At 39.0% G+C, this 15,659-nt stretch overlaps 1 protein-coding gene across 1 annotated transcript in view; it reads left to right on the top strand.

Annotated features, from left to right (window-relative positions):
* Positions 1–7,561: 7,561 nt before the first annotated feature.
* LOC111873191 (probable ATP-dependent RNA helicase DHX35) overlaps positions 7,562–15,659 on the top strand; it is a gene marked incomplete at its 3' end in the record, with an annotated part of 88,525 nt that continues 80,427 nt past the window's right edge. The window contains 1 exon segment of the mRNA XM_023867703.2: positions 7,562–7,882.

The raw sequence follows: 15,659 nt of genomic DNA, 5'->3' as shown, positions 1-15,659 counted from the left end.
ACATTCATCTGTCCCCTCTTCTCACTCTCACTACATGTTTCGGCACAAATGTGCCATCTTCAGGTGCTGATCCNGCGTAATGAAACACGACGTAAGAATGAAATATGCTGTATAATTTTAATATTTTAACACTTAACATTTATCAGTATATATGATAAATATATATTTTAGTTATTTTAGTATGTATAGACAAGGCATGCAATGAACTAGTTTGTCGTGGATTGGATCAGCACCTGAAGATGGCACATTTGTGCCGAAACATGTAGTGAGAGTGAGAAGAGGGGACAGATGAATGTATGCACTAGAAGACGGATAAAATAAATCATGGACTTAAATCAGTGCAACAGGACGCTAAAATATAACATAAATAATTACTCTTTGCAAGTCTATACTAGTCACCAGATCATATATGAATAGTAATCCTGTTATCTGTTTCCTCAGCATCACTGGAGGATGAATTTTGGCCTGTCTCATGTAGTGTTCTCTGTGCATCAGAGAATAAAGCTGGAGATTGTGTGCAGCCCTGTCTCAATCCAACATTTGAATGAACCTTTTCTGCTATGTAATTCCCTCCCCACTTCACTCATATTTTAATATCCTTACACATATCATTTAAGCCATCAGTACATTTAGCTGACTTTCTGCCCTGTTTCCACCATAAAGCCTCCCTCACCACTTATCAGAAGCTTTCTGCAAATCTACAAATAACCATTACACCTATCTCATATATAATTACATATAGAAATATCAGTTACAGTCAGTTTACATGCACCAATATAGCTTAGAAGTCACATGGTTGCAGTAACTCCTTAAGTGATCATACGTTATTATTGGTTCTTTGTCATACAACAGTTTTCCCTGAATGGCATGCTAAAAGATTTTGAAACTTTTAGTGACAAGGCTNTTTTTTTTTTTTTTGGGGGGGGGGGGTTGACATGAGGACTGTCATGTCACCACTGTTAACACAGTGCTACCACCACTGTTATGCCAGAGCACTTTCAATAACGAAAGAATTCTACATTGGTGGGTGGGTAGGAGCATGGAGACACCTTGGGTATGGTGTTCCTGAGCTACCTCTAGACTATAGCTGAGCAGTCTGTCCCCTCTGATCTAGTTAGCTACCTCTATCCACAGCTGCTCTCTCTACCCCGCTAACCAGTTGGTCTCTCAAAAGGACCAGTATGGACTGAGTGACCTTTCAAGATATGGAATTCCAGAACAGGGTACCAGGAGGGGTCTGCACTTAATTTAGCCTTTTTGTACTGGTTGGTGCCACCATATGGTCAAAGAAAAAAGTAAAAGTAAAGCTATCCCTGTAACAGGCCGTGAAGGCCCATAGGGTTGTGATACTTTGAGGGTCCCATGGTTCTGTTGCAGTCTCACTATGGGGTGGCTCAACTTAAGTTTTAGGATGTGTGCACCGTCTGCCGTGTAAGTTTTCACTAATAATATCGAGCTGGCCATGGGCATAGTGCCCGGTGGTGCCTCCTGAAAACTCAAATGACTCTTGTGGATCCCCGACCTACAGAATTTAATAGCTGACTTCCACTCATCAGTATTTCTTCATAGTTTTTTCTATAAACAGTAAAAGTTTACTACTATTGTCATAACTACTGTTTCAGCATTTACAAAAGAGTCTTGCCACATTTTGGGGAAGCCGTGTTTGTTTACAGACTTTCTTCCTTTCGATAGATCAATGGGCCACCTTGGAGCCCTGGAGATTCAGATCTCCCAAGAAATTAAAATAAATTTACACACATTTCTACCCTTGGCAGAACTGGAATTTTTCTGGATGTAATGATTAAGAGAAGTAACCAGGTCACTGTCATGAAGTGAACCTCTTTGACCAGCTTGTAGGCAGTTATTTTACTCATTGAATTAGCCTGTGTTAACTATAAATATTTTTATTTCATGGAATATCCATAACGCTGAGGGTCAGTAGTGGCTTCTGTCTTGAGAATAATGGGGACTATTCCCTCCACTTGTTGGTTGACATACTCTGTAGACAGAGTCCCTTTAATTATGTGGGAGCCACCCACAGTGAATCAAGCACTAGCCAGTTACAGGCTAGGAACCATCCACTGCTAAGCAATGGCTGGATAAACAGTCCTTGCTAGGAAATGCCTACAACAATTATGTGACAACAGTAGGTGTCCATCGTTAGGAAATGGACATGTTTTCTGTAGGTCCAACTCAAGGTTATATAATAAGATATAGTGACCCTAAGCCGCCAGTCGTAAAGTAACTGACTCTGACTCTGACCGCGAGTTGTAGAAGGCGACAAAAAGGGAAGTCTCAAATCTGAGACGGTAAAATATTGTCACGAGTCCCAAGGGACTCGGACCCAAGAAAGACTGTGCTGGCAAGGCCCTGCAGAATATACAAAAGACACACCCACCCTCTCGTCAGAAAGGCTGCTCCACAGAAACAAGACCGTAACTGTAAAAGAATAATAAATATCTGGTCAGGGACTTGACACCAAGACTTATTGACTGACTGACCGGCAGTCATAATGTGACTTTGACTTTGAAATAGTTTATATGCGACAGACAGCAAAGAGGGTTAGGTTCTCAGAAAGCTGCAGTGAGGTCTCAGTGTTATTGAGACATGGTGTGATCGCTGGAACATAAAAATCAATGAAGATCTACTTCTCTCATAGACTTGGGCCCCCTAAGACTCATCTTACATTGAATGGGCAGAATATTCCCTTTGTCAATCACGTAAAATACCTGGGCGTAATCTTCAATAAGAGGATTATGTGGGGACTTCACAGAGAAATGATTGAAGCCAAGGCCTTCAGAATATTTATTAGAATCTACTCCCTATTCAAAAGTGAGTGTTTAAATGCAAACATTAAACTATCCCTCTATAAGGCATTGATCAGATCAGTAATGACTTATGCTTGTCCCACCTGGGAATTAGCGGCAGATGCCTACCGCCTAAAATTGCAGCGCATGCAAAACAAGGTTTTGCGCACTATTGAAAATTTTCCAAGGTCCACACCAGTCTGCGACTTGCACACAGCTTTCAACTTTTCATATGTATATGATTATATAACAAAATTGTGCAGACGACAAGCAGAAGTCATACAAAATCATGATAATGAACATGTTAGCAGTATAGGACAAGGTGAAGCCAGACAGAGAAAATAAATATAAGAGGCTTAAACTTGGCAGTGGTCAAGCTTATGACCATTCAAATGACTAAGTTTTCATTGCAGCATAAGATCTGTAAGTTAGGCATGATCTGCTCTGTAAAGCCTGTACTGACAGGGGACTTGTGTGTAAAGCAAAAGGAAGAGTTTTCGATAACATATTATATATGTGCGAAATATATGCTTGACAAAAGGTCAAGTGTATTCGTAAGAGACAGACCCATCTTCTCGTCAGAGAGGATGTTACATAAGGACTATTACCTCAAGAGTTCAGTTGGAATAAAAATCTCTGGTCATGGGCCTCAGGGGGCCTGATTGGCGGTAAGCCGCCAGTCGTAAAGTAACTCTGACTCTGACTCTGAAATAGTTCAGTATATTCAGACCGGACCACCTATCTACATGGGCTCCCTCCTGCGCCACTAGAGGGCCACGCTCTCTAGGGGTTACAGGTTCCCCCAAGAGGCTACTGACTGACTGACTGACCGTCAGTTGCAATGTGACTTTGACTTTGAAATAGTTTAAAATGATCTCCAAAGAATCAGAATACCGCTCAGTGGTTTTGGTATCGGTATTATGCAAAAAATAGTGATTACTAGTAAGTAAACTGAAGCACAATAGATCACTGTGGTTGGGTGCAAGGGCCAAGAGGGCCCACCCCTTGTACAAGTAGACTGAAACCATTCAGAACAGGATTTTCAATCTAAATGCATTCATACAATAAGTTCATATTGAATATACATTAGATCTCAGTAACAGACTGATATGAAACAGCTGTAAGCGTCCTGCCACCATGAGAGATAGTAGAATTAGAATAATCCTTGTCAGCATGATAAACTCAGTACACATTGTGAAAGAGATAAACAATCATTAGCCACATCTCAATAATGCAAACAAATCTGTAATCCTGAGCATAAACATTTTCATAAAAATGGAATATTTGGTACTAAGACCCCTAACAAAAATCACTGAGATCAAAATTATTTTTACTGAACACAGTGGGATGATCCCAGTCTGCAGCAGAACCAGAGTCTGGAATAACAAATTAAGAATTTAAACCTCTTCCGCTGCGCATCTCATAAATACTGTCACGAGTTGATGAAACTTGAAATAGCATCAGCGAGAGCTCCATCTTCAGAAAGTTTAATGGAGTACTGGAATAGCATACCTGATGAAGCATAGTTGCCACAAAAATGAGCAATGAGACAACCAGTAGGCCAATCACCAATGCCATTAATGAGTGAGAACTCATCTTCAAGAACTCAAACACATATAAAGACCAATCCAATGCAGACATACTACTTTAGTCCCAATTGTTCCATCAAAGAATTTTCTACATTGCCAGCAGTGATCTATGTGCTGGTGGTTCAAATATGATTGGGACTGATTTTTTTTTAAAAACCATAATTGCCAAACACTTACTTGCACATGTCAGTCTTCAATGTACTCCCCTCCAGAGTCAATACATTTTTCCCAACGTTCTGGAAGCATCCTGATGCCCTTTTCAAAAAAGGCTTGTGGTTGGTGGTGTATCCACTCCCGAACAGTCTGGATGACGGCATCATTGTCCACAAACCGCATGCCTTGTAAGTCTGATCTGAGCCCTCCAAACAGGTAGAAATCACTTGGGGACAAATCGGGACTGTACGACGGATGTGTCAGAAGGTTCCATTTCAATTTCTGGAGGGTTTCCATTGTTGTTTTCGCCGTATGGGGGTGTGCATTGCCTTGAAGGAAGGCCACCTGCTTTCCACCTGTCTTCCGATTCGATCGGATCTTTTCCTTCACGTCTGTTGCCAGGAGGTCTGAGTAATAAGCTGCATTGACTGTTTGGGCATCTGTCAGAAAGTCTACATGGATGACCCCCTGCCAGTCCCAGAAGAACGTTGCCATCACTTTTCCTGCCGAACGGCTCCTCCGTGCTCTTGGGTTTCGGAGAACTGGTATGCTGCCACTAGTGTGATGACTGCTGGGACTTGGGAATGAAGTAGTGCACCCACGTTTCATTGGTGGTCAATATAGACTTCAAAAATGCATCACCTTTGTCTTCAAACTGCTGTAGGAGACGACTGGCACCTTGCATGCACACCATTTTGTTCATGTCCGTCAAAGTGTGTGGTACCCACTGTGCATTCACCTTGCGATAGTGCAGGTGGTATTTCATGATGTCTTCTACACTACCAACACTGATGGACAGCATTGCTCCAAGTTCCTTGATAGTGATACATCTATTCTCATGAATAAGTGAGTCTGCACGATTAATGTTAAAGTCCGTGTAGGTAAACATCTGTCCGATAAATTTCCTATCCAGGATGGTCTAAAACAAGGAGATGCTATATCGCCACTCCTTTTCAACTTTGCTTTAGAATATGCCATTAGGAAGGTCCAGGGAAACCAGGTGGGAATGAAATTAAACGGGACACATCAGCTGTTGGCCTATGCTGATGATATGAATCTACTGGGTGACAACATGGATACCATAAAGCAAAACACTTAAACTTTAATTGACGCAAGTAAAGAGGTTGATCTAGAAGTAAACACAGAGAAAACTAAGTATATGTTGCTATCTCATCACCAAAAAGCAGGGCAAAATCATGACATAAAGATGGGAAACAGATGTTTTGAAAATGTGGCACAGTTCAGATATTTGAGAACAACGAAAACAGACCAAAATCTGATTCAGAAGGAAATTAAGAAAAGATTGAATGGGTAATGCTTGCTACCATTCAGTCCAGAACCTTTTGTCTTCTTGTCTGCTGTCCAAACACATACAAATTAGAATATACAAAACTACAATTTTGCCTGTGTGAAACTTGGTCTCTGACATTAAGGGAGGAACATAGACTGAGGGTGTTTGAGAACAGGGTGTTGAGCAGAATATTTGGACCAAAGAGAGACGAAGTGACAGGAGGTTGGAGAAAACTGCACAATGAGGAGCTTCATAGCTTGTACTCTTCTCCAAGTATAATTATATTGATCAAGTCAAGGAGGATGAGGTGGGCATGGCATGTAGCACGAATGGAGGAGATGAGGAATGCATATAGGATATTGATGGGAAAGCCAGAAGGAAATAGACCACTGGGAAGATGAAGGCGTTGGTGGGTGGACAATATTAGAATGGATCTTGGAGAGATAGGATAGAATGGTATGAATTGGATAGATCTGGCTCAGGATAGGGACCAGTGGAGGGTTCTTGTGAACATGGTAATGACCCTTTCGGTTCCATAAAATGCTGGGAAATTCTTTAGTAGCTATAGAATTGGCGGCTCCTCCAGAAGGGCTCAGCTCCATGAGTATTTTTTTATTGCTAGTGGGGCCTATTGTACCAGCCCCAGATGATAAGTGAGGGTGACTGTGGAGCAATTGGTGGAATGAAGATTGGCAGGGGAAATCGAAGTACTTGGAGAAAACCTGCCCCAATGCCACTTTGTCCACTACAAATCCCACTTGACCAGACATGGAATCAAACCCGGGCCGCCGCGATGGGAAGCCAGCGACTAACCGCTTGAGCTATGGCGCGGCCAGCTCCATGAGCAGGTAAGTAAGCACTGCATCAGTATTAAATCCTGGATTGGCAGGGGTGGTGGGAAGATAAATTCCGCATTCATTTCGGAGGAACTAGAGACATACAAGTATCTTCTGGGATATATCGCCGTTGTCTCTTGAAAGTCAACCGGCGTTTCGGAGGAAAATTTCGCCATCATGTTCAGGGTCGAGGAATAAGTTCAAACAAGAAACCAAGGGTGAAGGTAGGTGGCAAATAGGGCTGGTTTCATTATTGGCTTATTCTTCGACCCTGAAAATAGAGGCGACATGTTCCTCACAAACGTCGGTTGACTTTCATCGAACTACACGGTGATATGGACCAGAAGGTAGAAATCGTCATAACCACCGATATGAGAAACTGAAATCCTACATAAGGAAATCAAGTTTCTGGGAATCGTGGGAAAATGCATGCAAATGAATTGAACGGATGAATAAATATACTCTATCCTAGGCGTGTGGATCAACTGTATATATACTGGCTACGGTCTGGGTTCGATTTCCAGTACGGTAACAGATTTTACACCACAACGTCCAGTCCCTCCAACCTTGTGACTTCCACCCTGCCTCCTATACCTTCCAAAGGTTCCAAAGCATTCCATGGGCTGGAAGGAATGCTCTTCCGCCACGAGTAACGTGGTCGGGGAATGAAGCTGACCACTCAGCTCCATCTAGCGCCGTAGTGAAGAATGGTGCAATTATACTTCCAGTCCCCACACGTCTTCATGTTATGGTGATTACTTCATCAATCGAGCACAGCGACAACTTTACTTTTCCGACATCTTGTAAACAGTATCTAATAATAGTTTCAGGGGATACTGTTGGCTCTACTGTTCACCACTTTAAAACCAGGTTAGTCTACACCAATAAGCTGTGAAGAGGGCGTTTAGCACATACACATGTGATGTCAACGGTGCCAAGATGGCGCGAAATGAATGGTTTTTGTTGTGAAGCGTAGGACCGTACAAATCGTACAAGTCAATTGCTGTTTAACACAGCTTACGAAGCAAAGGCGTGGCCAGTCGTAAACCGTACTAATCAGTGAATCTGGGTCACGTGTTTCCTCAGCTGATGATGTGCCACATATAGCCCGTAGGAAGTGAACGAAGTGAATATACGCGTATGGTGTGCGTTGCCCTTATATTGCACGGAATGCACGTATCACTCAAAGGCGCTAATGTTGTTTAGGTAAGTTACTTAAGTGAAATAAGTGGATTGATAATGGAACCTGAGGTAGATTTTGAATCTTAGAAGACCCCATGTAGGAAAATAAAGTAGGAGGCTTGGTTTTTCTTCATTTGTATTTTGGACAATATGAAATATACAGCACTTCCTTTGCGCATCTAAATTAAACAAAATGAGACAAGTTTTCGTTATTTTCAGATACGTAAATTCGGTACTGGTTGTTTGACCACAGAACGGTGTGAACATGAAGAGTAGGGTGTTCAGGGATTTAATGCCTTGTCCGATGGAAGTTCACCAACGTTTCAGAGTCTTCCGAAATGTCGCTGAACTTTTGTTGGACTACATGGCGTTACATATGAGAAAAGCGTACTCATCATAATCTTAGTAATAAATTGATAAGTAAGGTTGAGGGATAATTTGTTTTTGTCTTAGTTGTGAGAACAATCATTACCTACGTACTTGAGTGGATGTAGAGGGTGTTATTATGTTATTAACCAAATCATTTTTTTATGGTGGTTGTGTGGGGTGGTCTTTTTGTAGTGCTCACTGATTCAGCTGAAAAATTCTTACAGTTTTATAGGTCCAGTAAATCATGCAAAAGAGGTCTGATTATGGTGCAGAGGCATATCTTACACGAGGCATCTTTATATTTTGCTTTTGAAAAATAGGCTAGTGTTTGCTAATGATGAGCATTAACTTAAGTGAGTGACAAAAAGCCCATGTATTTAATTTTTCTTTATCATAATATGTTAGCAATTTTTTTTACTGTTCCTGAAGAATTCAAATACATTGTTAAATTAAAAAATAATACTGATAACAGCATAACGGGTAAAGAATACAGGGTAAGGCCCATCCTAGTATGGATAATTTCAAACTAAAATATAGTACTCCATTAAGTGATTTCTTGGTTATTATACTGTAGTTGTTTAATGGCCATATGGATGCCAGAGTGCAGCATTACTTTTGTTGCAAGTACCAGCATAACAGTATGCAGGAGATAAGGGTTATGAAGTCACCAAACTTATTGACCGACATGAATAATTCCTTAAAGATGTGTGTCCACCCTGGCTAGATATACCACAAAATATGTACTGAAGCACAACTAACAAAGTGTAAGGCTAACTGCATATGTATACTGCACATTATCTGTAAGTATGAGGACCATGGAAGTAATGATAAATATGTGCATTTTCTACTGTGATGTTCAATGAATGGTTGATTATCAACCACCTTTCTTCATACAGATAATATTTATAGTACTGTGGGGCTCTTGTCAATGTGTGTAGTCTTGTCACTACTCCTATGACAACCCACTTCTTCGGAACAGTTTGTTGGCCCTGAAAAGGACCGTGGTGGCTGAGATGCTTGACCGGTGAGGTAGGGCGGCGCGCGCCGGTAAGGAGAAAGGCTAGTTATGGTGAATGGCTGTTGAAAAGGCTAGTCGTTGAGCGCGGTCGTAGGAGCCATGAGGCAGTGGCTACGCCAGATGCCCAGTGAGTCGGACCGTAACACGACCACCGGCGAGTCCAGGCGCGGTGCCCCAGTGAGTCGGGTGTGAGAGCGCCGGAGGGCCGAGGCGGTCGTGCCTGGCGCAGCCTGCCGATACCTCCGAAGACCGAGCGCTGGCGACGAAGCCTGCTGGCTAAAGTTGCTTGCTGTGTGGCTTGATCGTAGACTGCAGTCGAACTGAATCACTCGGCGTTGGAACCGCCCCTTTTTATACACTGCTCGGTGGGGCGGAGCCAAACTCGAAAGTGAGGAGGAAGAATTGATTGGCTAGCGCGCGTAATGACGTAGATGTGTGCTAGCAGCGATCCCAGTATAAATATGAACGTCTGAAGCAATCTGGTTGGTTAGCGCGCGTGATGGTGAAAAGCGATGTGAAGAGCGAGCGTTGCAGAAATGCGTGATAATGTCGGATGTTCCCACAGTATCTACTGGTTGTGGGGTTGTGAGTGCATGAGCACCATTTTGCATATGTTGATGAAGAAAGAATTTAAAACAAAGCAGTGAGTCATTGTTTTCCTTTTAAGATATTAGTTAATGTAGCAAGTCAGGAAAAAAGGTACCCGCTCTCAATATAAAGTTTGTGGATTTGTGGTGGGTACTGTTTGAAGTGAAATCATGAAATAACAAGAAGAATAAAACTAGCGAATAATGCATATTTCTTGTTACTATCAGTTTTTAGATCAAAGGATATACACCAAGCGATTAAAACAAAAATATATAAAACAATGATAAGACCGGTACTTTATTATGGATGTGAGGGTTGGAAGCTAAACAATAAAGAGAAATTAGTCATCAATTCTTTCGAGAGGAAAATCCTAAGACGAATTTATGGACCAATGAAAGAGAATGGGATATGGAGAATAAGATATAGTAAAGAGTTATACAAATTATATAAGGAGCCAGAGATCTCAGTGATGATAAAGCTTAAAAGATTGCAATGGGCTGGGCATATACAGAGAATGGATAAGGAGCGTATCCCAAAGAAAATATTATACAATACAGTAGATGGTAGGAGACGTGCTGGGAAACCAAGAACTAGACGGATTGATGCGGTGGAAGAAGATGCAAAGAAGTTAATGGGTGTAAGGAACTGGAAGAGAGCAGCGCAGGATATAGAGGAATGGAGGGGCTTGATAAGGGAGGACGAGGCCCGACATCGGGCTGTTGCGCCATAGAAGAAGAAGAAGAAGAAGAAGAAGGTTTGAAGTGTGGTCCTGTGGGTTGTGACACCACAGTATGCTTCATCTTAAAGAATGGCATTTATTCTGAAAACTGAAATTGATAAAATATTTCTTCTAGCATTACAAGTTTGACAGAATTTAGTTTGATTTCCAGTGTGATATGTCCTATTAATTCTGTTTCTTGTAACATGTTGATGTTTGATTTCTTTATTGCTTGTTTGATAAACAATTGCCAAAAGTGTTTGTGTAACCTGCCCTGTAATGGACTCCTTACCACTCCATTCCATAGAAATTCCATGATATGTTTGGCTGGGTTTATAAATCCCAAGCCCCGCACCCCCAAAAAAAGGAGGGTTGGAAAGTTATTGTTATTGAATTGAATTGAATTGAATTGAATTTATTTACTTTCTATAAATCCTAAGTAGGTTAGTACATTTGGATACAGAACAAGTCAAAAGGTTACATACATAAGTACAGGCAATTTTAGCTTAAAAATTAATATAACTTAATTTACATCATTCTCTATTTACATTGAAGTATTCATCTAAAGAGTAGAAGGAATGAGCATGTAGATAATTCTTTAACTCTGATTTAAACCTTTTAGTATCATTGCCCAAGTTTTTAATACTTTGTGGCAGATTGTTGAACACTTTTATGCCAGTAAAGTAGACTCCTTTTTGATATACTGATAAAGTTGATGAGGGTAGGTGGAAGTTATATTTTTGTCTAGTATTCATGTTATAGACATCAGAATTTAATTTGAATTTATCTTTGTTGTAAACAACAAATAAGAGAAGCGATAATATGTATTGTGATTGAAGAGGTAGAATTTTTAATTTCTTAAATAATTCTCTACATGAATCTCTACTTCTACATCCTGTAATGATTCTAATTATATTCTTTTGTATTTTAAAAATTATTACACTATGTGAAGAGTTCCCCCAAAATATTAATCCATAGTTCATAATAGAATGAAAGTAGGCATGGTAAACCATCTTCAATGTTTCCTGTGACATAAAAGGCTTAATTGATCTCATCGCATAGCAAGCTGCATTTAATTTAGGTATAATTTGTTCAATATGTATTTTCCAAGACAGTGTACTGTCTACATGTATTCCAAGGAATTTTGTATCAAGTACTTTACAGATTAATTTGTTGGCATAACTGATGTCCAGATCAATTTGGTGGTTGTTTTTAGTTGTGAATGATATGTAATGGGTTTTATCAAAATTTAATGAGAGTAAATTGGCTTCGAACCATCTGTTTAAGGCTTCAAATACAATATTTATGTCATTTTTAAAGTTTTCAAATTTAGAGTTCTTAAATATTATACTAGTGTCATCTGCATATAGAATTGGTTTAGATTTATTGTTGATGGTTTTAGATAGATCATTTATGTAGAGAAGAAAAAGTAAGGGACCTAAAATTGATCCTTGTGGAACACCGTGCTTTATAATTCCCCAGTTTGAAAATGCATTATGACTGGAGTTTTTATTATTTATTTCAACTCTTTGATACCTGTTTTTGAGGTATGATTTGATCCATTCATTAGCTTTGCCAGTTATTCCATAGAAATTTAATTTCGATAGTAAGATATCATGATTAACACAATCGAAAGCTTTTGCTAGATCACAGAAAATCCCTCCCACAATTAATCTGTCATTGAGAGCACTTAAAATATCGTTAGTTAGTTCATAGGTTGCTTTTTCTGTTGTTAGGTCTTTCCTAAATCCAAATTGCTCTTTGACTAATATGTTGTTAGAATTTAAGTGTTCAAGTAGTCTATTATACATAACTTTTTCAAAGACTTTTGAGAATGAAGTCAATATGGATATTGGTCTGTAATTAGAGATGCATTTTCTCTCTCCTTTTTTAAAAAGTGGTTTCATTACAGCGTATTTTAAGCATTGAGGAAAAGTACCTGATGATAAAGATTTATTACATAGATGATTCAAGGGTGAACTGATGTAAACAGAGCTTGCTTTAAGTAAATTGGTAGAGATTTCATCATATCCATGTGAATTTTTGGGCTTAAGGGATTTAATAATGTTATGGGTAAGACCACATTGGCTAACTGGTTATGTTAGTTTGTTGGGCAGTGTTTAGGTAGTCTGGGATAGTCTGATAAGGCAAGAGTGAACCCCAATTTTCACAAATATTTTACAGTTTTAAAAGTTGGTAAATGTTTGTGGTAAAGTAAACTGAAAGTCAATTAACCAAGACAGTCTGGCTTATGATATCATCATGCTCAGCCCTTTGTGTTCTTCATTTAACTGATATCTGTAATACCAGTGTAGCAGTGCAGTAAACTTCTAAGGTGGAAGTGACAGTAATGTCACTTATTGCAGGGTCCTGAAATTTGGTATTGTGATAGATTTTGAAAGAATATTTAAATTTGCAGAGGTCATATATGTGTTGAATGTAAATAACACTGTGCCATGAAGAATCTGTTATCATTCTTTTTGATAGTGATAAATGAGGGATCAGGTTATTTTAGTGACACACTGAAGTTATTGAATTGAATTGAATTGAATTTATAGTTCTTCAAATAGTTCTTCAAATTGTGTATTACAAATTTTTGCATGAAAATTATCAACCTGATGGAATGCAAAAGTTTGTGGTTGTGATGGACAACTTTCAAAAAGTGAAAATCTGTACTACCAGAAATTGCATGCAAAAATAAGACACTAAGTTGTTTTACAAATTTACAAAATGTAATGTGAATATTATGTCATTGGAGGCCACTTTAATATTTTTTTTGCAATATTATCATGGCAGAAACACAAGTGTTAGAGACGGAAGCGACATTAACATCAGTTATTATCAGGTCCTAAAATGGTATAGGATAATAAAATTAAAAAAAAAAATATGGGATTATTGTTAAGGTAATTTTTTTTTGTAGAATATAGAGCAAAGACATGTTGGCCATACAGAATGGGTTGGCAAATGGTAATGCTTTAGGCTCATAGTTGGGAAGTGCCTGGTTTGATTGATTCTAGGCTGGAACATGTCCCAGCCAAGGTTTTTGGAGTTTTCTTTAGTCCCTTTAGGCAAATGCCGGCATAGTACCATGACTAGGCCATGACTGCTTCCTGCCTTCCTGCCCTCTTGCCAGATCCATATTCATAATTCATCTTTAATATTTAATTTAATATTATACATGGACTTTCTTTACTACATGTCATATTTTACAGTATGGTTTCCTGACATCAAAATAAGTAAAAATGTTGATATCAGTACATACTATGAGTGCCTTCCATAAAAAGTTATAGTTATTCCAATTTCAGTGTACATAGTCACACCTTAAATATTTCTGAGCTTACTGGGTTTTGTATAAGGAGAAAACAAAAGAGCTATTAATACCATTACCTTTATTTTCTTATAAGAGGTGCTCAAAATGGCCTCCATGTTGATAGACTAACATCTCAGCTATCCGTGAAAAAGAAACTTGCATGGGTTTGAAGATTCTGGATGTATTCTTCATATCACTTGCAAATTGTTGAATGTGATGCCATGTTTACTCCCTAGTATTGTCTGTACTGGCATAGACCTTGGTTTTCAAATATCCCCCTAGAAAGAATTGAGAGGATTGAAGACAGGTGAACATGTAGACCAGGAACTGGAGCTTCATGCCCACAACCAATCCAGACCAGGATAATTTTTGGATAGTCATTGATGAAGTTCATGACTGTAATGTGGTGGAGTACCATAATGTTGAAACAACATGTGAAGATGCGCATTGAAGGACATCTTCCACTAGTCCACATAAGTGTGTTTGAAAAAAATTGAGGTTATTGCTGCCACTGACTCATGCTGGTAAAATGTGAAGGCCTGCATGACTGTCAGCAAAAATTCCAGCCCATAGATTGAGGGAAAAGTGTTGTTGCTGATGATGAGATTAAGTTGTATGAAGATTTTCGTCTGACCACACGTTTCTTATAAATGGTAGTGATCTTAGCCCTAGTGAAGCATTATTTGTCTGTGAATAAAATCTTTGCTTTAAGTATAGGGTCTTTGGCTGACTGTTGCAAAATCTATTGGCACAATATGTCTTGCAGGTGGCTTGTGTCATTTGAACTCTTGTACAGACAATGTGATAGAGATACAACTGCTGTTCTTGTAGTGTATATTGTACAGAAGTGTGGACAGTATGCTGTCTCCAAGTGACCTTGATAATCCTCTTTCATCCATACATAATGTATAGAATGTGGACAGCTGACATCCAGTTGCATTCCATGAAGTATTGGAGGTAAACAGAAAGGAAGGAACAACGATTTGGCACTTTCATAATTTTATTAGGCTGTTTTTTTCAGTATCGTGAAACAGCATTGGTAGCATTTTCATTTTACTTTCCAAACACAAGATGAATGTGTGCAAATTGCAATAAATGAATGTCCACTTTCCATGCTGGATTGGTGTGTAACATGTTTTTCCAAACTTACATTGCTTCAGACTGAGTTAAAATGTAATATTCAATGTTTGCCTACATTGAAGTACTGCATATTTGGAGTAAGAGCATCAAGTGCTGTAAACTTAGATGCAAATATTGGCATCAAATGGACCTTTGCAGTCACCACATGACACAAACAGAATGTTCTCAGAATGTCTATTTTTTATAATGTTACAGCAGGAGCTGACATTTTCTAATGGCTGTAACTTTTTAAGAGAGGCCATCAGGGTACATATTCAAGTGATCTTTTTAGCTTATTCTGATGTCCAGAAGTCATCTGGTAAAATACGGCATGCAATAATGAGATGCACTGTTACTGACAGCATTTTATAATAACCCACAGAAAAAGAATGTGGGTATGCATATATATTTTTGCCTAGTGTTGTTTGACAACAATGATAAATGAACTTTTGGAGATAGGAACATGAAACATGATTTGATCATGTACGAGTATTATGAACATTTCCACAAATTATATATGAAATATTGTTTAAAACCAGCTATTATGGACATGGATACATCAGACTTTGAAGTTACATGTCATGCTGTAATTAAATAGCAACTTCTATCACCTAACTACAACAGTAGTAATAATCTGCAGCATATTTGCAGTTGAGAACAATAAAATAATTCTGATGCT

The sequence above is a fragment of the Cryptotermes secundus genome, unplaced genomic scaffold (genome assembly GCF_002891405.2).
Source record: "Cryptotermes secundus unplaced genomic scaffold, Csec_1.0 scaffold540, whole genome shotgun sequence".
NCBI lineage: Eukaryota > Metazoa > Arthropoda > Insecta > Blattodea > Kalotermitidae > Cryptotermes > Cryptotermes secundus.
This window is presented reverse-complemented; position numbering and strand designations above follow the sequence as displayed.